The 27,612-nt window shown below is 42.7% G+C and overlaps 1 non-coding gene across 1 annotated transcript; it reads left to right on the forward strand.

Moving 5' to 3' along the window:
- The first annotated feature begins 3,440 nt into the window (after nt 1-3,440).
- On the forward strand, nt 3,441-3,627 carry LOC130359985 (U2 spliceosomal RNA). Its single transcript, XR_008890512.1, has one exon. It is a non-coding gene; the product is annotated as a U2 spliceosomal RNA (small nuclear RNA).
- The last annotated feature ends 23,985 nt before the right edge of the window (nt 3,628-27,612 follow it).

Consider the following 27,612-nt stretch of genomic DNA (forward strand, 5'->3'; position numbering starts at 1 on the left):
ACCTGTAGATGTCGGGCCCTCATACTACCCTCATGTAGTCTGTTTCTGAGCGTTTGAATAGACACATGCACATTTGTGGCCTGCTGAAGGTCATTTTGCAGGGCTCTGGCAGTGCTCCTCCTGCTCCTACTTGCACAAAGGCAGAGGTAGCGGTCCTGCTGCTAGGTTGTTGTCTTCCTTCGGCCTCCTCCACATCTCCTGATGTACTGGCCTGTCTTCTGGTAGCGTCTCCATGCTCTGGACGTAGTGTCCAAACCTTCTTGCCACAGCTCGCATTGATGTGCTATCCTGGATGAGCTGCATTACCTGAGCCACTTGTGTGGGTTGTAGACTCCATCTCATGCTACCACTAGAGTGAAAGCACTGCCAGAATTCAAAAGTGCCAACCTCAGCCAGGTTAGGAACTAAGAAGTGGTCTGTGGTCACCACCTGCAGAACCGCTCCTTTATTGGGGGTGTCATGCCAGTTGCCTATCATTTCCACCTGTTGTCTGTTCCATTTGTACAACAGCATGTGAAATTGATTGTCAATCAGTGTTGCTTCCTGAGTGGACAGTGTGATTTCACAGAAGTGTGATTGACTTGGAGTTACATTGTGTTGTTTAAGTGTTCCCTTAATTTTTTTGAGCAGTGTAAAACAAAAACATACTAGACTGTCTGCAATCTGTCATTAGCATTCTCAACCATGTACAATGTTACTGCAAAGAGCAAATGATATTCATAGTTAAAGGGGTTCTCCCTTGTTTATACTGTTTTTTGTTATTATGTTTGTGTGTTATGTGTGTATAAGTATGTGTTTTTTATGTGTGTTGTGATTATGTATATATGTATTTTCTTACCTTTTGTGAAGATCTGGAAGCAGGCCCCTTTTTCCTCCAGTGGCTTGCTGTGTACCTCGGCCTCCGCCATGTTGTGTTCGGTAAGTGGGATGTCGGGGGGGTGTGTTCTTGCTTCTGTCCTTCCTATCTTCTGATGTCCGAGGCAAATCTTTTCTTCCTGTTTCTTTCGTGGCTCAGCGACGAATCTGCGGCCTCTTCCGGCGCATGCGCAGGTAGTTTTTTTTTTTTTACCAATAATTTTTTTTTTGTCTAATTAACAAACTGTCTGCGCTTGTGCGAAACTACGCTATTAGAGTAGACCTAACGTACGCTACGCTGTTAGCGTAGCACTTGCGTACTCGCGCATGCGCAGACAGTTTGTCAATTAGAAAAAAAAAAGTTTATTGGTAAAAAAAAAAACTACCTGCGCATGCGCCGGAAGAGGCCGCAGATTCGTAAATAGCCCATATGGCATGGGAGACACATGGTACCTTTCCTATATCTGTCTGTGCTTTCATAACATAAGAAAATGTGTCAAAGAGGTATTCTCAAGCCTCTTAAGTACTGAGCAATGGAACACCTCCACCCTCCTATCCCAATTGCTGCTTAATTGAAAGCCAGCTGGAAGTTGAGCCTTGTCTCCATATCTCCCACCTGCATATAATTTTGTTGTGCGGTAATAACTCAATTATGAATTATGGTCATAAAATATTAATTATGAAAAATTTTAATATTTGAAAATTATCAAAAAATCTAAATTATGACCTGGTGAATTGTAGACAAAGCCAATCAATACAATTCACATCTGAGTTCGACTATTTTCTCAGATATCAAAAGTTCTTTTTATGACTGGATGACATTAATGCTTATGGATGTAGTTTTGCAATATAAAATAATACACAGGTATTATAAAAGTATGCAGATTTATTGGTTATAAGGTTATAAACATAAATGAGAAAGAAACAATGATATATGCAAATTAATTTCAATCAGATATGTTAGTAAACATTATAAACTTGTTAATTGACTACATATAGTAGAACAATACATGTGAGTAGTAAGTAACTTGTTACAATAAAACAAAAGCTACTAGGTTTGAAATATCATATGAGAAAAAGGTTACATATCACTCTGTCCAGAGAAACCTCATGATATAAAGATGGGCATATCTAATTATAGACATATCAATATGGAATGCCACCCCCTTCTAACCAACTACAAATTACATAAATGGGCAAATCCATCTAAGGATATAAACGTGGAAGAAATCTGATATACTTTCACCCTATTCTGGACGATGTTATACATGACTTTGGTAAGATTATTAAGACAAATAGCAATGATATATGATCTTGCTAGACTATATTTTAGGAGGAAGAACTTGAAGCAAGTTTCCTGTGTGGGAAATATACTTATAACACTTAGCTTGGCGAGTATAGGAGTTCTACCAATATATAAACAATCGTTCAAAGCTTTCTTATAGATCAGGAAAATAGACTCTTCTGCAGTTAGAATCTATAATACAGAACATCCTAATACTATAATCTCAATATGGAGATAATTAATCTTTAATCTATAATTAATTTTATTTAATTTAATTAATTTATTCGCCAATCTAAATGGTATCATTCCATCCACATTATCCAAATTAGTCTTAATTAAATGGAATACCATTTTTGTGTCTCTTACGAAGTCTATGTAAGAACCTCGCTTTGGTTCTTAGGCAAGTTGGATGGTCCATCATCGCATAGTCAGGGATAGCCATAGTCTGTTTTGTGTGATCAATTTGGCTTGCTGGGATCTATGATATCATGGTTTTTATTGCTTTCATCTTGTGGACCTCTTTCAGTGGCAGACTTCTTTGTCTGTCTGTCTAAAACTTTTCTCTTTTCTCTAGGTGTATTTCTCTCTTTGTTTCTTTCTCCCTAACATCTGTTTTAACATTTTTTTTTATAAAAAAAAAAAGGGAAAAACCACTTGAAAAGTGGTTTTTCCCTTTTTTTGGTTCTATAGTTAGAGTGTTCACCACAGGACCCTATACACTTATGAGCATATCCCCTTTCCTTTTTTGTGAGATTTTTTTAATTAGTTAGACACACCCTCCTAAATTGGAATTCCTCAATGAATGTGGGCTGCGTGTGTACATATGGTAATGACTATAACATCACTATATTACCCAGAATGCATTTAGGCATATCACCCATAATCCCTTTCATGATGGTGTAATGACAACTACCCACCTTCTGGGGGTGCTATTGTATAGGCAATTAGCATCATTACCATTAAGGGTTAACTGTCAATAACTGGTTTAAAACCCACATCCCACACTTGATGTATGGAGTCCTAAATTAGAAATTCTGGGATTATCATTGACATATATAAGCAATTAACTATGGTGGATCTCCAGACATCTTGGGGCCTAGTCCAATATATTCCAAGCTATACATTTATTGGAAAGATATATAGGCCCAGATTTATCAAAGAATGTCTACAGTAGAGCTATTTTCTCACCTTTATTTGGGTGGTGGGTTTGACTAGTGTGCATCTTATTTATCAAGAAGATGCAGCATGATGATCAATTTTGCGCAGCTCTGCTGTGGTGGGAAAGGCTCTACCACATACCATTGCTTCTCGGCCTTTTGGCTAAGATCAAGTGTAGTATCTTTGGCTAAGATCAAGTGTAGTATCTGTTCTTATCAGTTTCATGCTGGGGGTAGGCGACGCCAGTGTGGAGCTGGTGGGGATGGGTGTTGCATGGTGAGGAATCAGCTCGACGGCTACCCCGATGTGACCTGTTTCCTCCAGGTCTCGCCATGAGGTCTAGAGCCGAGGTACTTTAGTGCAGTGTTTCCCAACCCCCGGGTCACGGACCGGTAACGGTCCGTAGATCAAACAGTACCGGGATGCCCAAGGAACTTTAAATAATTTCACTGTGGCAGCCGAGCCCGCCCATTGTGTTACAATAGCGAATGAAAATTCGCTATTGTTACACTGATCCTCCTCCTGGCCAATCGATACCATGTCAGATACGTGCAGCGCTCCTCTCCTGTTCTCCCGATCGCATCATTGCATCCTATGGAGGAGCATGTGACAAACACGTCACTCCTCCTCCCCTGCGCCCAGCGTAACGTGTATGTCACATGCTCCTCCATAGGACGCCATGATGAGGACAGGAGAACGGGGCAGTGGAGCGGCAGCACCCGAGGACAACCGCAGGTGGTGAGCTGTTTACAAGAGGGGGGCGGGGCCTGCTGTCTATAAACTGTGGACCTCCAGATGCTGCAAAACTACAACCCCCAGCATGCTGGAGGTCCACAGTTTGGAGACCACTGATCTAGCAGCAGAGTGAGTGCTGTCTATAAGTGGGACCCTGCTGTCTATATAAGTGGGGGGGGGGGGGTCTGCTGTCTATATAAGTGGGGGGGGGCTGCTGTCTATACAAGGGGGGCCTGCTGTCTATATAAGAGGGGGGCCTGCTGTCTATAAGGGGGACCTGCTGTCTATAAGAGGGGAGCCTGCTCTCTATAAGGGGGGCCTGCTGTCTATAAGAGGGGGGCCTGCTGTCTATAAGAGGGGGGCCTGCTGTCTATAAGGGGGGGCGAGGGGGGCCTGCTGTCTATATAAGTGGGGGGGGGCCTGCTGTCTATGTAAGTGGGGGGGCCTGCTGTCTATATAAGGGGGGGCTGCTGTCTTTATAAGGGTGGGCTGCAGTCTATATAAAACAAGCGGGCCACGGAAAAATTATCAAACGTTTACCGTTTTGCGGCGATAAAAAGGTTGGGGAGCACTGCATTAGTGCCTCGGGGAGTGGTGACCCAGAGGTGCCGAAACTCACTGGGAGTATTGGCTCACTGAGTTGAAGCACGGGCATCATGATCTCTTCACCTTTGTGGCTCTCACCTCTTGATTCCTGGCCTTCTGGCTAGGATCAGAGAAATTTTTATAGATCCGGCCGGATGTCCGGGCAGTATATCTGCACACATTCACTTATTTCTTTCTTTTTGTCTCACTGTGTCACTTTTTGCATGCTTTGTGTCCACAGGATTTGTCAGGATGCGGTTGCACTTCTGGGTGTCCCTCCTGGCGGTCTAGGGGAGGTGTGTGTGGCCATTAGGTTCCGCACCTCCCTGCAAACACCTCGGGTACTCCTGCTTTGGCAAGGTACCGACCGTTATCGGCTCTGCAGGCAGATACCTTGGCTAACGCCAAGGGGGATGCCGGGAGCATTTGTGGTCCCTTAGTAGCTTTAGCTAAAAGGGACATTGAACCTGGAACCTTGCAGGTACGTTTTGGTCCGGAGGTATGGTTTGTTGGAGGGCCTCTCTCCTATCGGAGAAGGGCTTGCGATAGACTGCATCCTTTGTGCATGTTTTTTTAGTGTAACACGTTTGCACTTTTTCTTGCACTTTGGGTGATTCGAGAGCACGTTCCTCGGCTCTTAGATAAAAAAAAAATTAAAAAAAGCTCTACCACATACACTTTTTCTAGTAGCTTGTTAGGGAGGGAAGAAGACACTTTCCTGGGTCCTGAATTTTACAGGTTAGGTGTTTTTACGGGGTTAAAGTCGGGCATTACCGTGATCGGTGATGTCTGGCATTAGAGCTGGGTCCTGGTGGTATATAGCCGCCAGGACCACCCAGCTATGGCCCGCGCTCAGCTCCTGACCACAAGAGGTTAAAGGTTGAATTGCGGAAGGTAGAAGTGATTTTCATGCCTACTGGTAGGTGGTGCAGCTTTGAGCCTAAAAAAGTACATTTGCGCACAAATTAGAGACCTTTGACAAAAGTCGCAAATTATAAATATGTGACCACTGCATGGTCAACAAGAAAAAGTTCTACGGGTAGGCAAAAAGAGTGAAACTGTCTATATCAAAAGACACATAAAAGTCACAAAATATGCTGCTTGCGCCTGAACTGCGCCAAAACATAGACAAAAAAAATGCTCTAAAAGCAATAATAAATCTCCCCTACCCATAGACCTAGACTAAAATTGATGTCTCCAACACAGATGTGTGAATGTTTCTCTGTCCAGTCAAATGGGTAATTAATTGTTAATACATTAATTTAGGTGTACTACTGTGGTAGATGTAAACAGTGACATATGGCTAACCCTCAAACTGATGTCAAAATTGAGACATTAGCTAGTATATCCTTATATGAAAGACATACCTGAGCCCGCACACCAAGGTTTCTCAAGTGGCACGGGATCTAACATTAAACCTATCTGTGCCGTATGGGCAATACCAGGGGCCAGTGGGCAATTACAGCAGAATTAGGTCCTACACACAGCCTGCTCCCAGTTACCTCCAGTGTTGCTGGGCACACATACAATGGGAGTAGAGAGGCAGGCTATTAGCCCCACCTAAGTTATCTAATGTGTTGCCGGCCTCACAGGTGAAACTTAATGCTGCCTAGAAAGTGATCAAGGCGCATTAAATGTTGAGTTTATACACCTCCAAATATAGGATTTAAACAACAAGAAGAAAAAACGTGGTCTCAATAAGCAGGAGGTGCTTTTATGCTGGGGGAGGAGATCCTGCACTTGTGGTCTGTTGCTAAGGGCGATCCCCAGCATAAAATGCATGCAATGGGGGATGCCTGCAGCAGACTGCAAGTGCCACAATGACATCCTACACCAGATAAAAGGTGTGGATGTGTAACATATAGAGTAATACATACATTTAGGTTTACTACTGTGGTAGATGTATACAATGACATTGGCTAACCCTCAAAACTGATGTTAAAATTGAGACATTAGCCAGTATATCCTTATATGAAGGACACACCATAGCCCGCACACCAACGCCAAGGTTTCTCAAGTGGCATGGGACTTAACACTAAACCTACCTGACCTAGTGTTAGGTCCCGTGCCAGTTGAGAAACCTTGGCGATCTCCTTTAAGGTAGTTATCATTCCTGTTATATACAATATTGTATGGTTGTGTACTGAAAGACAGGATGTTTTTCTTTCCCCTGTAAATGACTAGATGCATTTTTGCTTTTTTTGGTTTATGTGGGTTTCACAGCGACAATGTTTTCCTTTTGCACATGGTCCAGGCAGAGCCTGATGCTGATATTGAACTATGGGAAGGTATTAGGAGGTTTTAATAGCAGGTAGTAACATATTTTCTGCAGACAGAGTGACATGCAACAGCTCTAACAGCAGTTGACCTGATCTAGACCCTTGAGATAAGCTGAGGAGAAACTCCTAAATGTTGAACAGAAAACTCAGAGTAAACTAGTTTTGGAGACTGGCTGTAAGGCTACCCATCTGGGGAGACCCCTAGAGTTATTTGTATGGTGCACCATCAGGATATTTGCCTAAATGATTCTTCCTCCTCCTGAGTGTAAGAACCCCAAGTTGCATATTAGTGTCTGTCTAGTCCTTGAAAAAATATCACCCTCGATTGTCTCAACTTGGATTGGAACTGTAATAGACCTGTTTGCCCTTGGAATATTCTCTAGGGTTCAGCACAGAAATGAGACAGTGGACTTATTAGTGGTCATCATAGGAAGCCTCTCTTACAAACCAATTGTACAATTGACCTACACTTGGCTTGCTGACAGAAAGAGTATCTGACCACTAACAATGATCATTCTCAGCAGGAATATCTTTTATATGTACCATGCTTAGTTTATGGCAATGGCAATAGTAGTTTATAGGCATCAGACTTTGATTCACAATCCAAACCTATGCAAAAGGCCTACTTGTAAGGGGGTAAACCATAAGGTACAGGACCATAAAAGATCCCCTTCTGCTGCCCTTCATGTTTTTTTTTTGTAGCAAATACATAACAACCCAACAAATCTCCCCCCCCCCTTATGCATAGGCCCCAATAACAACAACAACAACAGATTAAAATGTAAGTGACTGAATGTAATGATGCCGGCTGGTAGCAAGATGGTAGAACTTGTCTGTATAGTAGTGGCCTTTTTAGGATCCTAACTGTGGCTCCTAGTACACAGATAATCCTGGTCTGCACCTACCCATGATAGTCCTGGTCTGCACCTACCCATGATAGTCCTGCTCTGCACCTACCCATGACAGTCCTGGTCTGCACCTACCCATGATAGTCCTGGTCTGCACCTACCCATGATAGTCCTGGTCTGCACCTACCCATGATAGTCCTGGTCTGCACCTACCCATGATAGTCCTGGTCTGCACCTACCCATGATACTCCTGGTCTGCACCTACCCATGATAGTCCTGGTCTGCACCTACCCATGATACTCCTGGTCTGCACCTACCCATGATAGTCCTGGTCTTCACCTACCCATGATACTCCTGGTCTGCACCTACCCATGATAGTCCTGGTCTGCACCTACCCATGATACTCCTGGTCTGCACCTACCCATGATAGTCCTGGTCTGCACCTACCCATGATAGTCCTGGTCTGCACCTACCCATGATAGTCCTGGTCTGCACCTACCCATGATACTCCTGGTCTGCACCTACCCATGATACTCCTGGTCTGCACCTACCCATGATACTCCTGGTCTGCACCTACCCATGATAGTCCTGGTCTGCACCTACCCATGATACTCCTGGTCTGCACCTACCCATGAAAGTCCTGGTCTGCACCTGCAGGCAGGGCAAGCTGAGAGTAGGGGGACAGCCCTAACCATGATAGAGTGTTTTGGTTGCATTTAAAGCTAAGTAAAATAAAAGTCAATAGATGTTTAGTTGATCATACTTATTCAGAAAACATGCAATTTTTTGAAAAATATCACATCTTTTTTGGGGAGGATGAATGGCCTTTTAGATGCAACACGCAGTTATGTTTATCATGGGGAAGAACAATGGTGAGATAAACATGGCTGATAATCTCTTTTCTTAAATGTATATATTCATAGAACATCCTGGCCAAAAACTGTATCTGCTAATACTAATAATAATGTCTATGGGCTTACACCTTCTTTTAAATTCTTGTTACTTTTCACCTTTAATGCCCTACATGATGTAGTGTTAACTGTTGCCTAGTAACTTAGAAAACCTGAAAATCTGTGCTCGAACCGTAGTGTGTTTGTGATTTCTGCAAAGATTTTTCTCTTAAGATTTATATTAGTCTCTGTATTTTCTCCTCAAGATCATATCTTAATTTAAGCTCATACTTCACCTTAAATGCATATGATTAAATATACATACCGTATTTTTCGCCGTATAAGACGCACTTTTTATTTCCCAAAACTGGGGGGAAAAAGTCGGTGCGTCTTATACGCCGAATACACCCCTATCGCGGCGGTCCTTGCGGCTATCAACGGCCGGGACCCGCGGCTAATACAGGACATCACCGATCATGGTGATGCCCTGTATTAACCCTTCAGACGCGGCGATCAAAGCTAACCGCCGTGTCTGAAGGGAAAGAGACACTAACCCGGCTGTTCAGTCGGGCTGTTCGGGACTGCCGCGATTTCACCGTGGCGGTCCCGAACAGCCCGACTGAATAGCCGGGTTAGTGCTTACAGGACACCGGGATGGACCTTACCTGCCTCCTCGGTGTCTTCTCCGTTCAGGGATTCCCTGTATGGCCGGCGCTCTCCTTCCTCGTCATCACGTCGTCGCGTACGTGCGACTGCGTGCGTAACGACATGATGACGGCGACGGAGAGCGAGGATACCCGGCCGGCAGCAGAGACGTTCAGCAGCAGGCTGGCAGCAGAGCGACGGGGACACGGCGAGAGCAATGGAGCGACATCCAGGGCAGCGGTAACGAGTCCGGAGCGGCGGGGACACGTGAGTATTACCACCTATGCAGTGGTCTTCAATCTTTGGACCTCCAGATGTTGCAAAACTACAACTCCCAGCGTGCCCGGACAGCCAACGGCTGTCCGGGCATGCTGGGAGTTGTAGTTTTGCAACATCTGGAGGTCCGCAGGTTGAAGACCACTATTGGGTTCAAAATCTTACATTTTTTAGATTTTGCACCTTTTTTTTAGATTTTGCACGCCGGTGCGTCCTATAGGGCGAAAAATACGGTATATACGTTATGCATTTTTGTTCTTTACCATATTTTCAAGACCTAAGTTTATTTAAAATATAACAGTTATTTTTCTGCTAGCAAACAATGTTGGTGACCAGACAGAAGTCTTACTTTCTAATACAAAACAACAGACAATAATATATTGGGAGTTTACAACAGATGTCATTTTGTAATGTAAAACCTATTGCTGCAGCTATTCTACACAGAGCTATTTTAACTGCTCATTTGTAAAACCGCGTCTGAGATACTGTTCCCTTCTTTGAATCGTGATTGGATTACATTTTTGGATTTGAGTTGGAATAAAACAAATGGTATCTAGTACAAAGTAAATTGGTATCGCACATAGTCATATTAAAATAACTATGGGGAAGATTAATCAAAACATGTGCAGAGAAAAAGTTGCCCATAGCAACCAATCAGCTTGCTTCTTTCATTTTTAGGAAGGCCTGTGAAAAATGAAAGAAGCAATCTGATTGGTTGCTATGGGCAACTGGACAATGTTTCCTCTGCACAGGTTTTGATAAATCTCCCCCTATATCTTTTTTCCAAGTAAGCTTGTTAAAGGGGTACTCCGGTGAAAATCTTTTTTCTTTTAAATCAACTGGTGGCAGAAAGTTAAACATATTTGTAAATTACTTCTATTAAAAAATCTTAATCCTTCCAGTACTTATTAGCTGCTGAATGCTACAGAGGAAATTCCTTTCTTTTTGAAACACTGATGACATCACGAGCACAGTGCTCTCTGCTGACATCTCTGTCCATTTTAGCAACCATGCATAGCAGCTGTATGCTAAGGGAAGCATGGTGGCTCAGTGCTTAGCACTGCTGCCTTGCATTGCTGGGGACTTGGGTTCAAATCCCACTAAGGACAACAATAAATGAAGCATTATTATTATAACGTCAGCAGAGAGAACTGTGCTCATGATGTCATCAGAGAGCATTCCAAAAAGAATTTCCTCTCTAGTATTCAGCAGATAATAAGTACAGGAAGGATTAAGATTTTTTAATAGAAGTAATTTACAAATATGTTTAACTTTCTGCCGCCAGTTGATTTAAAAGAAAAAAGGTTTTCACCGGAGTACCCCTTTAAGCCATAACTGACCAGATATTTTCGGTATTTATATAGTGCCAATATATTCTGCAGCACTTAACACAATCAAAAATAGACAGAATAACAGACTATTCAACATTTCAACCAAGAGGAGTGAATACCCTGCTCACAAGAGCTTACAATCTATGGAGCTATAAAAAAATATAAAAAATAAATGGTGTTGATGTGGATACAGGTTGTATGAAGCAATAAAAAATACATGGTGTTAATGTGGGTACAGGTTGTAACTAACAGCTGACATCCTGGTGTAAGTGCTGAAATTGGCGATAATGCAGATCCCAGCCACTTAACTCTGTAGATGCCTTGGTGGGGAGGAGCAAAAAAAAAAAAATATTAAAACTGAAGCCATCGAAATGCATACATCAGTAATACAATGATTTTGTGGATTTTTACTGGAGTCATGAGAATTTTTTTTTTGTTAAATGTTCTTAGGGACCAAAACAATAAGGGAAAACTGTCACCGGATTGATGCTGCCATACCTTAGGACAAGTGTCCTCAGTAACACATCTTTGTTTTCTTTATAGATAAAATACCTGTTAATTACTGCAGACTACTGGACGAATGCATGCTGAGTAGTTTACAATATCAATGAGCTGTCACACCATTCTGCACAGTTGTGACAGCATAAACTAAACTGGCAAAATAGCCGCATCAGTGATCACTCCATGCTGGCTGGTAGTGTTTATCAGGGGTCGTTAACAGGCTAAAGTAGTACTCCAATCCAGGAACACTTATCCCCTTTCCAAAGAATAAGGGACAAGTGTCTGATCGCCAGGGTCCGACTGCTGGGACCCCCACGATCTACTGCACGGCACCCCGCCAGTCCCCAGGAATGGGGCATGTCAACCCCGACACACCCCATTCTTGGGGTGCCATGCAGGGGATCAGTGGGGGTCCCAGTAGTCGGACCCTCCACAATCAGACACTTATCCCCTATTCTTTGGATAAGTGTTCCTGCATCAGAGTACTCCTTTAAATATGGAAAACATTTTGTAATACCACTGAATGCTGCTTGTCAGACATGACTATGTTTCCTTCCGTGAAGCCTCAGAATTGTATCCTTTGCTTTATATTTAGAACAAGTCATTAGCTCTGATGTGGACAATTCAGGTATCAAACTGGGCATTTCAGAATAACCTTTTATTGAAGACAATATGTTACTGATGTTAATGATGCCACTAGTCATTATTCTTTGCCTCATGAAATAAATCAATGACTTTGATCTAAGTTCAGTCTTTGTGGATAATTATAATAAGGCTATGACAATAAACACTGACTACACATTTTATGTTCAAAGTATTTATTAGAGAAATATTAGGCTGGGTTCACACCACGTTTTGTTAAATACGGTTCCTGTATACGGCTGGGAGGAGGGGGGGGCGGGGCTTAATCGCGGCGCTCGCACTCAGCCGTATTCGGGAACTGTATTTAATGCATGTCTATGAGCCGACCGGAGTGAACCACAGCCTCCGGTCAGCTTCGTTTTCGTCCGTATGCGGTTTCCTGACTCCGGTCGGCTCATAAACATGCATTAAATACGGTTGCCGAATACGGCTGTGTGCGGGCGCCGCGATTAAGCCTTAGTTCCTTTGGGAAATATAAAGCATGAATGCTACCTTCATGAAGCCCATCCCACCAACACATTTGTTGCAGAAAAAGGGGGGCTGTCCTAGTATCTCTATGAGTAAGCCTCAGGATAGGTTAGGGAAATGTTGTTTTGATGATGCAATAAGTTTCCACTCGTTATTGCAAAAATAGTAATAGGCATGTGATTTGTTTTCCCCCATACAGTTTTACCTGAGCTGTGCTGGCCAATGCTGTCAATCTAAGCAGAGCTTGGGCTGATCACATAGCTGCCTATAGCTGCCTATGTGCCCTGAGTTATTGCAAAATTACAACTCCCAGCACTACTAAAGGCTGTCCAGGCATGCAACCAGTGTCCCTCCAGCTGTTGCAAAACTACAAGTTGCAGCATGCCTGTGTGGTGTCCCGGGACCGTATTGCATACCCTACCTAGTGTGGTGGTCCCCAAAGTCAAAGTAACTACGCTCAGGTAGGGTCCCCAGGTGGGACAGCCCCTAGTTGCCTCTCTTCTACCCTAATTCTACAATGTTGATACATGTTTATATTTAGTAATAATATATATTTAATATAATGTATAGTGTACTTACCTTGTTAGCGTCGCAGGACCTTCGGTCATGTGACTATGTTAATATCCTCCATGGTATGTTGGAGGACCTTTGGAGGTCCTTGGGTCACATGTTACCCATAACCCTTTGTAATGGTGATTGACACAAGTATTGGACCAATTAGCTCTAGTCCAGCCCCTGCCCATATAAGGGAGCTGTAGCCAATTATTGCTCTCTTGGGTTTCTGCTCTCGTGGATGCCGGACTAGCAGGACGGATCTGCGCAACTTGCAAAGACACGGTAGGCCTGAAACAAAACCTACCGGCCTCAGCTGAACTAAACCGTGAGTTCTAAACTACTCCCCGCTAAAGCTAGCATGACTACTGGACCGCAACTAAATCCCCTAAATCCAGTGGAGCAGCGCATATTATCCTAAAGACTCTAAATTGCTAAAGTCCCAACCTTTGTCAATCTCCAAAGAAAGCTTGCATGTATAGTAACTGTTTTGGTTATGAAGCTTGCATAAAATCTTCAGTAAACGTTGCAACTGTTTCAGCAAACTCTCCGGTTGTGGACATTCCCTTATTATCTACCTCCCTATCGCTCTTGGGAAGGGTGGTGGTAGGACAAGCATTACTGAGGAGCCCTCACCCTGGCATTACGAATAGCAAGGGTTAACCAGACACCCTTTAGTCACCGCACAGCTACACCCCATATACCCTACTCCCCCAGGCTATCACACCTGGACAGCATTTAGCTGTCCGTGCATGCTGGGAGGCACACCGTTTGCAAAACTACAACTCCCATTATATACGGACAGCTAAAGGCTTTCCAGGCATGCTGGGACTTGTAGTTTTGCAACCAGTGGGCCTCCAGTTGTTGCAACTACAACTCCCAGCATGCACAGACAACTAATGGCTGTCCAGGCATGCTGGGACTTGTAATTTTGCAACTAGTGTCCCTCCAACTGTTGCAAAACTACAAGTTCCAGCATGCCTGGACAGCCTTAAGCTGTTCTTGCATGCTGGGAGTTGTAGTTCTGCAACAACTGGAGGCCCACTGGTTGCAAAACGACAACTCCTAGCATACACGAACAGCTAAATGCTGTCCAGGCATGACAATTGTAAGTCCCAGAATGTAGTTCCCCCACATTAGGTTGTAGTTTCCCCCACATTAGGCTGGCAGTATAGTTCCCCCACATTAGGTTGTAGTTCCCCCACATTAGGTTGTAGTTCCCCCCACATTAGGCTGGCAGTATAGTTCCCCCACATTAGGTTGTAGTTCCCCCACATTAGGTTGGCAGTTTAGTTCCCCCACATTAGGTTGGCGGTATAGTTCCCCCACATTAGGTTGGCGGTATAGTTCTTCCACATTAAGTTGTCAGTATAGTTCCCCCACATTAGGTTGTAGTTCCCTCACATTAGGTTGTAGTTCCCCCCACATTAGGCTGGCAGTGTAGTTCCCCCACATTAGGTTGTAGTTCCCCCACATTAGGTTGGCAGTTTAGTTCCCCCACATTAGGTTGGCAGTATAGTTCTTCCACATTAAGTTGTCAGTATAGTTCCCCCACATTAGGTTGTAGTTCCCTCACATTAGGTTGTAGTTCCCCCACACATTAGGTTGGCAGTATAGTTCCCCCACATTAGGTTGTAGTTCTCCCACATTAGGCTGGCAGTATAGTTCCCCCCACATTAAGTTATAGTTCCTCACATCAGGTAGGTAGTGGCCCCCACAGACATACAGCCTTCAGCCATATACAGTGTATGGCTTGAGGGTGTATGCCTGTGTACTGCTCTACTTTAGTGCTCCCTCCACTGCTCTTGCAGTCAGGGGTGGTCATCTACTGCTATGGCCTGTAGGCCATAGCAGTAGGTCCCGGGACCAGAGGAACGGTGGTCGGAGCACCGTAGATGACGTGCCTCTGGTAACTTACCATGCACGCATCTTCCTGCTAGCTGCTCTGCTCTGTTTCTATGGGCGCACGCATAGGATGTCAGTGACGTCCTTGTGTGAGCTACCTCCAGGAGACCCTTGCATTTTTAAAGTTAAAGCAGGGCCGCAGAAAGGTAACCAGGACATCCTTGTGTCCTGGAAAGATCTTTCGGGACACAGAAATGTCTTGAATGTGAGGGGGGGGGGGGGAATTAATCTCGGCAATTTCCCCGTTACCCCCCCCCCTGGATCTGCCACTGCTGGGGTATTGGCTGTACCCCCTGACAGTGACCCTGTGTACAAGGTAGTATTTTGTCCCCTATTGGGAGTGTTTTGTCCCCTATTGGGAGTATTTCATCCCCTATTGTCTCTTATTGGGAATGTTTTGTCCCCAATTGGGAGTGTTTTGTCCCCTATTGTGCCCGACTGGGTGTGTCCGCGTCCACTATTGGCAAATACAGATACATGTGAAATACATTAAGTCTTATGGGAATCTGTTGGGAGAGCTTCAAAGTTAGAAAAATGTCTGCTCTGTGCAGTAGATTACACAGGATGCTGCAGGAGAGATCGCAGGGGTTCCCAGTTGTAGGGCTCCCGCAATCATACATCTTATCCCCTATCCTTTGGATAGGGGATAAGATGTCTAGGGGTGGAGTACCCCTTTAAGGTCACAATGGGCTTGGTCCTTAAGGGGTTAAACAGCATAGTCAATAGTGTAAACATAAAAAAATATCAAATTCAAGAATTGCTTTTTTTTGGTCGCTTCATATACAAGAAGAATATGGCAAAAAGCCTTAATTTTTTTTCCATCAAAACAAAAATTACACCAATAAAAACTACAGATCAGGGGAAAAAATGAGCCTCACACATCCCCATATAGGGAAAAATAAAAGAGTTATGGGGGTCAGAAGAGAACTATTTTAACCCGTTAAGGACACAGGGGGTACCTGTATGCCCTGAGTCCGCTCCCTTTCTACAAAGCAGTGCCACGGCGTGTTAGGGGCCAGGACCCGTCGCTAATAGCATGAGGCACTGATCGCGGTGCCGCGCTCTATTAACCCTTTAGAACAGAGTTCAAAGTTGATCGCTGCGTCTAAAATGAAAGTAAACTACCCCCCGGCTAGCTCAGTTGGCTGTTCGAGACCGCCGTGGCGAAATCGCAGCGTCCCGATCAGCTGGAGGACACAAGGAGGGTCCCATACCTTCCTCCTGTGTGTCCGATCGCCGAATGACTGCTCAGTGCCTGAGATCCAGGCATGAGCAATCAAGCGGCAGAATCATTGATCAATGTTATCCTATGGGATAACAATGATCAATGTATAAGATCAGTGTGTGCAGTGTTATAGCCCCCTATGGGAGCTATAACACTGCAAAAAAAAAAAAAAGTGAATAAAGATCATTTAACCCTTTCCCTAATAAAAGTAAGAATCACCCCCCTTTTCCCATAAAAAAAAATAAAACAGTGTAAATAAAAATAAACATATGTGGTATTGTCGCATGCGGAAATGTCTGAATTATAAAAATAAATAGTTAAATAAACTGCATGGTGAATGGCGTAGGGGCAAAAAAATTCCAAAGTCCAAAATAGAGTATTTTTGGTCACTTTTTATGTTAAGAAAAAAATTTATAAATAGCAATCAAAAAGTCCAATTAATACAACAATAGTACAGCTAAAAACTTCAGATCACGGCGCAAAAAATTAGCCCTCATACCGCCCCATACGCAGAAAAATAAAAAAGTTATAGGGATCATAAGATGACAATTTTAAACATATACATTTTCCTGCATGTAGTAATGATTTTTTCCAGAAGTACAACAAAATCAAACCTATATAAGTAGGGTATCATTTTAATCGTATGGACCTACAGAATATAGAGAAGGTGTCATTTTTACAGAAAAATTTACTGCGTATACACGAAAGCCCTCAAAAGTTACAAAATGGTGTTTTTTCTTCAATTTTATATAAATGAGTGCAGCTCACAATTTATCAGCCGAGGTATAATGATTTTACACCTACACCCAGGTGTGGCATAAATACAAAGGAAAGGAAAAAATGTAAATCATCACCTCAAGGCTAATATCAGGAAACCTGATACATGATATCAGTTGTATAAAAGGATTGGTCATATTGACTCACATCTCTACTGAGGAAAGGGCAGATAAGAGCCCTGAAATGCGTCTAGATTTGATTTTAACGCACTTATAACGCACTCTTGAGATTCTGCAAGTTCGCATTGAACCGAAGGTCCGGCAATTACTTTTACAACAGCTGCAGCCTCCCAGTATCCAGCCCATTGCTTTCAGTTTACCCGGCAGTCTGCTCAATCTATCAGGCAGTCCATTCATTGTGTCTTGGATGTCAGACGCCACTGGATTACATGAGGTCCGTCATCCGACATCTGCAAGGTGTTATCCTTACTATATTCAACACCTTCACCACTGCAGCGGCATATATTAGGTCTGTGGCAGGCAGACCAGCCGCGGAGACGCAAGCCAGCGTCCCACACCAGCACATGCAGTCATCGGTCCGAGTGCACGTCTGAGGACACCAGCTTGCTGGGATAGCATCTGCAGCTGTTAACTATACATTCTACTTATTCGTATGGACTGGGATACACTAACTATTATACATATTCTGAACTGTAATTACATCATTCTGAACCATCAAATGCCGGACTATTGAATGTATCAGTAAAATTTCACATTTAAAGTGCGGGACAATATCACCATTCCACAAGGACCCTGTGGAAGTAGGTCTAGTATATTATCTACTGTATTGTACTTACATCATTTTATCAGTTTATATATTTTAATACATTTTGCAATTCTTTATTGTAAAATTGCAGCATAATCTTCTCATTTTTATTATTTTTATATTAATATTTCCTATACTGATATCATGTATCAGGTTGCTTGATTTATATTTTTTCCTTTTATTCAATTTTGTCGCACAATGATTTTTTTCTCCGTTTTGTAGTAGATATTTGGGTAAAATTACTGATTTCATTACAAAGAAGAATTGATAGCGTAAAAAAAAAGCCATAATATGGATTTTTAGGTACAAAAGAGTTATGATTTTTAAATGTAAGGAGGAAAAAAGGAAAGTGCAAAAACGGAAAAAACACTGGTCCTTAAGGGGTTAAGCATACTGATTATCGCAAAGAATTTTATAAATATAAAAATTTGAAATGTTTCAAAAGTAGTAAAATAAAGCAAAATCTATATAAGTTGGGTATCATTGTAATCATATGGACCTACAGATAAAAAATAGCATTTCAATTCCAGCGAGCTCTGGAGTCTGGGCTAGGAGCCCACTATTTAAACAGTACAAGAAATCTCCCAGCAGCACAAAAAAATTGTGTTTTGTTCCGTGAAAAGCTGTATGACGTTTTTTATGGAATAAAACATTGATATTTTTTACACCAATTTTTGTGTTCTGCTGGGAGATTCCTTGTGTAATATATATATATATATATATATATATATATATATATATATATATCACACAAGAAAACGTCCGGCACTCGGGAAGATGCAGGTAAAACTTGTCAATGGCTTTATTCATACGCTTAAAGGCAGGACACAATCTGACACGTTTCGCACGCTCGGGTGCTTAGTCGTAGAGGATGATCTACGACTAAGCACCCGAGCGTGCGAAACGCGTCAGATTGTGTCCTGCCTTTAAGCGTATGAATAAAGCCATTGACAAGTTTTACCTGCATCTTCCCGAGTGCCGGACGTTTTCTTGTGTGACTTTTATTAAAATGGGAGCGGTACCGGTGTCCGTAGCACGAGATCGTGCAGCAAACGCGAGAGTGGTGAGCAGCCTTACCTTGTCTGCATATATATATATATATATATATATATATATATATATATATATATGAAAGAATAAAGTGACGTTAACCCAAGCACATCATTGTTTTTCTTGTGAAATTTTCAATAAGTTTGATGTGTCACATGACCCTTTTCCTATTGAAAATACAAAAGTTGGATTCAAAATGTCCGACTTCAAAATGGCCGCCATGGTCACCACCCATCTTGAAAATTTCCCCCCCTCACATATACTAATGTGCCACAAACAGGAAGTTAATATGACCAACCATTCCCATTTTATTAAGGTGTATCCATATAAATGGCCCACCCTGTATAAGAAAACGCCTTATAGTATACAATACCCCTTATTGTATATGCTATATAGGGCATTATATACTATAAGGGGCATTACATACTATATACTATAAGAGGTTTTATATACTATAAGGGGCTTTATTATATACAATATACTATAAGCGGCTTTATTGTATATTATAAAAGAAGTAAAAATAATAATATTAATAATAATGTCCTTATTAAAGCAGTAGTCCAGTGGTGAACCCAGTGGTGAACAACGTATCCCCTATCCTAAGTATAGGGGATAAGTTTGAGATTGCAGGGGGTCCGAACGCTGGGGCCCCCTGCGATCTCCTGTACGGAGCCCCGACAGCCCGCGGGAAGGGGGCGTGTCGACCTCCGCACGAAGTGGCGGCCAACACGCCCCCTCAATACAACTCTATGGCAGAGCCGAAGCGCTGCCTTCGGCAATCCCCGGCTCTGCCATGGAGATGTATTAAGGGGGCATGTCGGCCGCCGCTTCGTGCGGAGGTCGACACCCGCTATCTGGCCGGAGAGCCTGGGCCCCGTACAGAGAGATCGCAGGGGGCCCCAGCGGTCGGACCCCCCGCGATCTCAAACTTATCCCCTATCCTTAGGATAGGGGATAAGTTTTTCACCACTGGACTACCCCTTTAATATATAATAAAGCCCATTACAGTATATGAATGAGGAGGAAAAAGGAGGCCCTTATGTCCAGCGCTGCTCGGTCCAGAAATGGTTCAGGCAAGAATTTATTTATATATAATAAATAAATAAAACTATTTTTTAAAATGCATGCAGGCAATAACGCGTTTCGGGATCAGCATATCCCTTCTTCAGATTGCAGACATAAAAATGATGGAACGGAACATTTAAATAGACAGCAAAAATGGGCACCAAACCAATATTCCAGGTCAGGGGGCGTGTATCTGACCCGGATCTGAATCAGCGTAATGTCTTAAAATTTATCATTAAGGAGACCCATTAGAAAAACATAATACACAGGGCATATATTGTAAAAATAAAACAGGTATGTATCTGAGGACAAAGTATCACGGTGAATTAGCTTTTGTGTGCAGTGTATGAAGAGGTGTCTGAGGCGCTGAAAGCACATCCCAAAGGGAGGCTTGGAGCGCATCAGCCGGATGACATAATCTGGTATGATTGAAGTATAATCTACTGAACGGGGGAAAATGAGGGAACTCAATGCAAACTAGTATTGGATATTACCGAGGAAAACGAAGGTTCCCGGGACACATTTGAACAAAACTGGATAGACTGAGAAACGTATACAGCCAATGGGAATTAGTGGGAGGGGCATGACTGGAAGAGCATCAACCAATCCGGTAACACTACAGCATGATGTCAAAAAAAATGTAAACAAGGATCACATGTTGGGTGTAAACCAATCAGGGATGGAGTTTATGGAAAAAAACAATTAGAGAAAGCAGGGGCAGCCAATCCGAAGGTGAATGGAGGCGCTGGCAGCTGGTCGAGATATGAAATGTATATGGTGATGAATATAAGTAATACGGCGGACAACTATGTTCTCGATGGAGGAAAGGAAGTACGAAAAGACTATCATAACAAGGTAGGTAAAGTGTATAAAAGGTATATGGTAATGATGGTTATGTTACATGCTCACTGTACTCGTTAAGACCTGACGGTTGTAAGGTTTGTAGACGGAAAATCCAATAGTTTTCCCGTCGACGGAGGCTGGTGAATCTTTGATTAGTATCTTCCAAGATATGATCAATTGGCGTAATCTGAAATTCAGAAAATTTGCAGTCATGCGCCGCCGCAGCATGCCTTGACACACTGTGTAAAGTGTATCCGTTGGTCACATTTGATCGATGTTTATTAAGTCGGCAGACAGAGATTGAATGGTACGTCCTATATATTGGAAAGAACAGGAACACTCCAGGAGATAAATAGTATATGACGTATTGCAATTCATAAACGTTTTGATATTAAATACTTCTTGTGTTATGTTGGATTTGAATGTTTTTTTAGCATGATTGATTGACTGACAACATTAAGATCTTGCAGTATTGCATCTATAACTTCCTATTACAGGTGGCATGGATGGAAATATAGGGATGGTGGCTTTCAGATTCTTTAGACGGCTGGGGGCTAGAATATTTTTAAGTGATCGGTTTTTCCGATAAGTGACATGAGGATTAGAGGGGATAACGTCTTTCTCGTACGGATCCAATTTGAGTATATAGCAGTGAGTCCCAACCTGGGTTCCCCATCACACTGGCACTGCCCGGGGTGCCGCGGGATTTTGCCGTGATTTTTTTTTTTTTTTTTTACATTTCCCGCCCCAGCCTGCACGCCTGTGACTAATGGCACTGCCGGGGGAAGGGAAGCGTGCGTGCGCCCCCCAGCGTCCCCCTCCCCCCTGTACGCAGTAAGCAAAAAATGGTGCCCTGCTACACCGAAGAGGAGAAGATGCAGTGGAACTGCAAGCTGCGCCCCATGCCGGCTTGCTTAAGGTACTGTACCCTTTCCACCCCTCTGTTACCCACCCGTCACCCATGTCTACCCCACCCCGTCACCCATGTCCACCTCACCGTCACCCATGTCAACCCCTGTCACCCATTCCCCCCCGTCACCCATCCCCCCGTCATTCATGTCTACCCTCCTGTCATTCATGTCAGCCTTGTCCACTCCCCTGTCCATCCCTGTCACCCATGTTCACCTCCCCTGTCCACCCCCCAGTCTACCCTCCCAGTCTACCCTGTCACCCATGTCCATCCCCCTATTCACCCCTCTGTCCCTTTGTCACCCCTCGTTTACCCCCTGTCAACCCTGTTCACCTCCCCCTGTCATCCATGTCCACTTTGGCCACCCCCCTGTAACCCCTGTCCATCCCTCTGTCACCCATGTTCACCCCCATCCACCCCTCTGACCACCCCCCAGTCTACCCCTCTATCACCCATGTCCACCTCTCTGTCCCTTTGTCACCCCTGTCCACCCCTCTTTTACCCCCTTGTCACCCTGTCCACCCTTCTGACCCCCTGTCACCCCTGTTCACCCCCCTGTCTCCCATGTCTATTCCCATGTCCACCCCCCTGTCACCCATATTCACCCCCATGTCTACCCCCAAATCTACCCCCTGTCACCCATGTCCACACCCCTATTCACCCCTTGTTCACCCCTGCCACCCCTTTTAACCCCCTTGTCATCCTTGTCCATCCCCCCTGTCTACCATGTCCATCCCCCTGTCATCCCTGTCCCCCTTGGCCACCCCTGTCACCCACGCCCCCCCCCCCCCACCCCGGGCAACCCTCTGACCACCCCCCAATCTACCCCTCTGTCAACCATGTCCTCCCCCTGTTCACCCCTCTGACCCCCTGTCACCCATGTTCACACCCCTGTCCACCCCCAGTCTACCCCCTGTCACCCATGTCCACCCCCCTATTCACCCCTCTGTCCCTTTGTCCCCCCAGTCCACCCTTCTCTGTCACTCCTGTCCACCCCTCTTTTACCCCCTTGTCACCCTCCTGTCATCCATGTCCACCTTGGCCACCCCCCTATCCACCTCTCTGTCACCCCTGTCCATCCCCCTGTCACCCATGTTCACCCTCCATTGTACACCCCTGACCTAATCCTTGTCACCCATGTCCATCCCCTATTCACCCCTCTGTCCCTTTGTCATCCCTGTCCACCCCTCTGTTACACCTTGTCACGCCTGTCCACTCCTCTGTCACCCCCTGTCACCCATGTTCACTCTTCTACACCTCTCTACACCCCTCTACCACCCATGTACATTCCTCTACACCCCTCTGTCATACATGTACACCCCTCTGCCACCCCTTATGCCCCCTGTCACCATGTAGACTCCTTTACAACCCTCTGTCACCCATGTACACTCTTCTACACCCATGTACACCCCTCTGTCACCCCCTACACCCCTCTGTCACCCATGTACACCTCTCTGTCACCCATGCACACTCCTCTACACTCCTCTGTCACCCATGTACACTCCTTTGTCACCCCCTACGCCCCTCTTTCACCCATGTACGCTACTACACCTCTCTGTCACCTATGTACACCCCTCTGCCACCCATGTACACTCCACTACACCCCTCTGTCACCCATGTACACCCCTTTGTCGCCCCCTACGCCCCTCTGTCACCCATGTTCACTCTTCTACACCCATCTGTCACCCATGTACACCCCTCTGTTACCCATGTACACTCCTCTTCACTCCTCTGTCACTCATGGACACTCTTCTACACTCGCACGGAGCATGTGACGGCGGGGATCACGTGATGGTGCATGCGACGTCACTCGCCGTAAAAGAAATGGAAAATTCAAAAAAGATGGCGGCGCCGAGCGGGGCTGAGCCAGTAAATTAATGTGAGTGTTATTAGAGATACAGACTGCAACGGCAGTTTATATCTCTATAATAACACTCATTCACATTTAACATTAATATATAAATTGAATCAATTTCAATTTCCCTCTTTAAGTGGCTGCCAAAGAAACATGTATTGGCAGAGGTACCAATGTGTGCAGAATGAACACTAGTGGTTATCTCTATTGTGAACATTTTATTTTATTTATTAGTTTTATCTCATTTGGGTTGTGTGTATACAAATGGATCAATAAAAATACCGTGGAAATTGCATTTTAAGACTTGGGTGTGATCAGTGTTCTACTCTGCTTTGCCATATGGTCATGTCTTTTGTTACTGAAAGTGAAGATGTACACGGGTCATTTGTAAGTTCTTAGCCTTTAGCTATTCTTTCATTTTAAAGTCAGGTAGACAGTATAGGTTACTTATCTTTCATCTGATGTAAACCCTGCCTTTCCTACACAAACTAGGTGTGAAAAGACTTCCTTATAATTGTTGAAAGACAATCAGTCATCACTTTCTACCTTGGCTTTGTATTTGTCTTATGTGCACAATGTGCAACACAGTATAGTGAGTAAAGTTTCTAAAGTCAAGAGAAAATGTTTTATTGCATGTTCAAGATAAAAAAAAATCTAAACAATTGACATTTCTTTCTGCATTATGTATAAACTGTTTAAAGCTAAACTATCTGGACCAAATAAAAAAAATATATAGGTGATAAGATGTTTACAGTGAAGTACCTCTTTAACTGTGCCAAAGCTACAACGGTCAAATTTTGCATTTAATGTATTAAAAGCTACTTTGCACGTAGTATTATTTTGGCAAGATATCATGAAGGAAAACAGACAAACATAATTCAGAGAAGGAAAGATAAGTGCTTCGTCGTGTAAAAACATAATTTAGAGGGGCAGAGTCAGAGTCGTTGCTTCTTTGCTTTCACATAGAAGCTTGTTGTTTTCTCTGGTGTGCATTTGTGGTAACATATGCAGCGTATTTCCTGCTATAGTGTTTTTTTATTTATCTCTACCAAATATAGCATTTTGCAGTGTTTTTTTTAACATAAACCAGCGTTCCTTAAGTGCTATTGTATGTAAGTTTTCATTGCTCTAAATTATTGTTCTTGTGGCCAATAGTTTTGACAGTTTGCGCCTTCGCCTTTCATAATTCAAATTCTTTCAAATCAGCTTCTGAAATTGTGATGTTACGCTTCAAAGAGTATCTGCAAAGCAAGCACATTTTATGGTTCATTGCTAAAATCACTGCTGCTAAAAAATCCTAGCCGAAAACGAGAGCCCTATTATAAGGACAGGACAGCCCATTCCTTCCATGGAAATTGAAGTACTGATATTATACAAGACAATAGTGCAATAATAAATGTCTCTTGAAATAAAAAGTCTTCTCATGTTTTTTTTTGTGTGTGTGTTATAGACCTTTAACTTGTGTTTTGTCTTTATAGAGTCAGTGCTGAATTAGTTTTTGTGTAATTAAAAAAATGTATCTTTCATTTTCACAGGTTCACTGTAAAGAAGACTGCTGCCCATATTTTCTATGTTGTAATCCTAGTCCTCCTTTATTAACCTCCCAGAAACTACTCTTGTTTATTGAAAGGACTTAATTATCAGTTTCTTTACACCAACAAGCAGAATATTCATCTTTTTAGTTGTTTCTATGCATGTGTTCCCTTGTTAATAATGGCGAAACTTCTCTCCATCAACAGCATGTTATATAATACTGTTTTGCCTGATGTCAGAGAGGCAGGATAATGTTTCAGGCAGGACAGAGTAATTGCTTTTCTTGCATCCAGTGTAACAACCTGCGCTGTTTGTGAATGCCTTTAAGACTTTACTCTTGAGTTTTTTTTGTTCCAAGAAGAGAAATGTGATCCAGGATCAGCTGTAAATGTGTAAGGTGACTGATGTCATTAGGTCGCAAACTACAGCATTTTTATTTTTGAATGTTTCTAATATTATTGCAAACTATAAAAATTAATTCATGCTTTCTGTAAAATGTATTTATTTATTTATTGGAAGGCAAATGTGAAAATATTGTGGATAATTTAATCATCAGTACACAACACATTGTAGGCATATTTTGCACCAAATTTTTGAAGCACGACGTGTAGGCATGACACTCTAGACAGTTTTTAAAAAAAATTTCGAGAAGGGGGCATGTTGGCATAGTGAGAGAAAAGAGAAATGGTGGTACTTGCAGGACTAGGGCGGTATGTGTGAGCGAGGACAGGTATGAATGCAGGTGAGGCAAGATGTGGACCGCGGCGGTGCACCTCAGCAGTAGCAAACGTAATACAACAAAGAAAAGTCCAAACGAGGTTGCACTCACCATCCACTGGTTTATTCAACACGGTACAGGCATAGATGAGCGGAGGCAGGGGCACACCCGGTGTGCCCCTGCCTCTGCTCATCTATGCCTGTACCGTATTGAATAAACCATTGGATGGTGAGTGCAACCTTGTTTTGGACTTTTCTTTGTTACATGTTGGCATAGTGTTGAAGTGTTTAACACTTATCCCCATCCAGTAATAGCTTGATTCTGTTTTAAAATTTTGTAAAAAGTAGACCATATTGATAATGGTCTAAATTGTTAAAACAAGTTGACAGAATTGAGGTGCACATTGGACAGACTTCTGGTGTGCGGCATCTAATCAGAAAACAGAACATATTTAAGTGATGTGTGCAAAAATAATAAATACAAACAGGTGTATCCTGCTCACCCAGTTTAGCCCAGCCATGTTATGGACAGTATAAGACTGCACTCAAGAACTGTAGGAAAACACTGAATTTCCAATGTGGTAATGTTGCATTAAAGATTTTCCCTCAGAAGATACATGATGCAACATGGTAAGACAGAGGTGACGCATTTCGGATGTAACTCACCATTAGTTGTATTAACAATAATCAGACAGAGTTAAACTTGCGTAGGGATCACATAACCCTTTACAAACATATTCTTAGGTTACCAGAGTTCTTGTTGCACCTATGAGTCTTTACATAAAGACTTACATAAAAAGACAGTTTCATTGTAATAAACGAACATATAGGTTTGCTGGGAAAATATTACAATAAATACTAAAAACTACAACAAAAATACATATAGCATAATAACATGCTGTATACTGGGTTGGCTCAATGTGATACAAAAAAAAAGCACTTCTGTTGTGTGAATACAGTAAAATACCCTAATAAAGTGCATCAATCAAAATACCTAAACGTAAAAGTGTGATATAAAATACAAAAAAAAAAATAGTTTCAATAATCCCCTGGAGCAGTTTATAATGGCTGTACATATATATTCACATCTCTCTATTTTAAATCCTATCCAATTACCCCAATGACATATATATATATATATATATATATATATATATATATTTAAATTATACTATAATGAAAAGGGGGCAAGAACAAAAGAAAATAATACATATGTCAGTAATGAGGGCAAACAATCAATGCAATCATATAGAAAATGAATAAATTCCCTCTTTTGTGTTTTAGTAAAAAATTGTATAGTATAGTCTGATAAAAGGTAAACATTTATATAATTTTCCATAAGTTGAAGCGCACGTGTCAAAAGTCCTTTAGAACATCTTTATATAAATAATATGGCAAGATATAAAGAGTATTTGTTTCTTAAAAATTTAACAAGAGGTACCTGGAATCCCTATATCAGTAGTTCAGTTAATTTTACGGCCAATAGAAGTGTTAACTGCATATCTATTTATTATTAAATGGGTTGTATAGGAAATTTCTTTCTTTTTTTATTTTTTATTTGCACAAGCAGCTGGTAAACATAAATGAACTAAAAAAAGAAACACTATATTTATAGGGGAACGCCGGTGAAAATAAGTAGAAAACAAATGTTTTCAAATCAACTGGTGCCTGAAAGTTAAACAGATTTGTTAATTACTTCTATTAAAAAAATCTTAATCCTTCCAGTACTTATTAGCTGCTGTATAAAACAGGGACATTTTTGAATTTCATTTCTGTCTGACAACAGTGCTCTCTGCTGACACCCCTGTCTGTGTCAGGAACTGTCCAGATTAGGAATCATATCCCCATAGAAAACCTCTCCTGCTCTAGACAGTTCCTGACTCGGACAGAGGTGTCAGCAGAGAGCACTGTTATCAG

This window comes from Hyla sarda, chromosome 2, assembly GCF_029499605.1.
Source record: "Hyla sarda isolate aHylSar1 chromosome 2, aHylSar1.hap1, whole genome shotgun sequence".
In the NCBI taxonomy this organism is placed as follows: Eukaryota; Metazoa; Chordata; class Amphibia; order Anura; family Hylidae; genus Hyla; species Hyla sarda.